We start from the raw sequence: 2288 nt of genomic DNA on the forward strand, positions 1-2288 counted from the left end.
AGTATATATAGTTAAAGCTTAGTAAGCTATAATTAGCAAAGATCGTATAGCGCCGCTACGCGGCGCAAGATAGGTAACTCCTATCTCCAGAACACTACGCCCTCTGTAATCGCATGGACGCCATTCGAGCAAGCAAGTTGAACGCTCCAGCTAGCAAAATACCCGGATGTTAATGTAAACAAATAGGAAACATGCTTCAATATCATCACTGTTTAGGTCGATTTCTGAGCGGTAATTTTATATCAGTAAACAATTATTATGTTTGAAACATATTGTTTAGTATTCCATTTGTATTTTTTTAAACTTTTTTTTAACAGAACTTTATTTTTTTAACAGTATGTTGATCTCCAGTCCAGCGACCGGTAGGTTGTATGCAGGGTAGGCTTATCACAATTAGTTTAGCGATATCGTGAATTACAGTTAATTTTCATTCTTTCTGTGTATATCAGTTGACTTGTTATATTCGGTTTAATCTTTTTGGTTAAATAATTCCATATTTTGAAGAAATTGCATCTCATACTGTACTGTAAAATATTATGGTAATACAAATCGTTCTAGAAAGTACTGCTTGTTGTATTTTTATTCGTGTGTACCAAATACTAATACTAAATTCTTTGCGTTATTAATTAATAATTATCAAAGGCTTGACATCATCAATATACATTCAGAATATATTAATAGACCTGATAGAGATTTGCTGCCCCACCCCGCAGCAAAGCTGCCCCGGGGCCCACGGCTGCTGTCGAATGCCTTGAGTAGGGCAGTGCCTACAGGTTTTGTAGTATATTAGCATACCAGTATGCCTTTAGTCATGATTAGGCAAGAGTTTTTTCTGTAACTTGTTATGCAAAACTGCTACACACAATATATTGATGATTTGGAATTGATTGATGTTATTTTTGGCGAATTAGCACACCAGCCACCATAACATATTGAAATTTTAGATAAAATAAAATTGTTTCTTTATTCTTAATATGCCTGCTGCTGCCTTGAAATCTCCAAAAATAAGATGTATCCAGTATTTCTTCCTAACTACTGTATATTAATTTAAGCATTTAACCATTATTACACTGGTTACATTCACCACAACAAATTTTATTTTTATTTTTTCCTCCTGGATTTTCCACCCTCCTCTGAGGATCCTCAAAAAAATAAGTTTAACTGCTGCCATACTTGATTTTGTGTTTGAAGTAGTTATAAAGGTGTTTTATATAATTGACAATTTAAATGAGTTTCGACAATCATATTCTTATAGCTGGGTAAATAATTATCAAACACTGCAGGAAAAAAAAAAGAAGTCACAGTTAAATAAAAAAATGTGTTTCTTTATTTAGTTCAGTGTTAGTTTATTAATGACCAGCAAGTGAAATAAAGTATAAATAACAATTTCAAAGTTCTAACCTTACTCAATGTGATGTACACAACAGTACTGTCTTAATTTACAATGACTAAACAGTATATATTAGGGTTGAGGTTAATATATTTAAAATATAAATTACATACAAACACATTTAATATTTCGATATCAGTAAAATTCCCTGTCAATTTAGTGCCATAATTTCACTTGGCACAGTGACCATGCTGCTAGTATCTTAGGCCCTATGTTTAAGGCCTAGCTACCATTGCATCTCTGACGTATTTTTCCTTGAAATATCACCAAGATTTGCATTGTTAACCTTAATTCCCTTAGACGACCAGTCACACTTTTTGTGATGGTTTGTGTGGTGAATTTTGGGACATCAACAATCGACTTAACTTAAATCATGTTGAAATGAACAAATACAGCAATTATGATCTGTTTAACAACAAGGGACAGCTGCCATATCAATGTACATGTAAACACCGCTATTCATACTCTTAGCGGATGATTGTCTTCTGGTTCCATTTGGACCATTTCTTCTGTTTATTCTTCTGCTTCTGCTGTAATTGAGGACCACATTCTTTCAAACTTCGCATAAAAATGATCATGTACCATGTCCTTATCCATATCTGAAATAAGAATGACATGTACTATATCAAAGAAATTTAGAATGCTGTAAAAAAATAATGTGCTAATATTTGACACACATTGCAGTATTCTACATTAGGCCTACTGAAGTTTTTATCATTGATACATCTTTAATTTTTAAATGTCCAACCAAGAGTTACAGTATATATACACATATGATTTATATATACACAAATAAATATACACATATACATTCATATATATATATATATATATATATATAAAAAATCAGAGTTGCTGCATAGGCAAATATATATATAAAATATACTCGTAGAGATGG

The sequence above is a fragment of the Anneissia japonica genome, unplaced genomic scaffold, assembly GCF_011630105.1.
Source record: "Anneissia japonica isolate Jap-2015-1 unplaced genomic scaffold, ASM1163010v1 scaffold29389_len4829_cov115, whole genome shotgun sequence".
NCBI lineage: Eukaryota > Metazoa > Echinodermata > Crinoidea > Comatulida > Comatulidae > Anneissia > Anneissia japonica.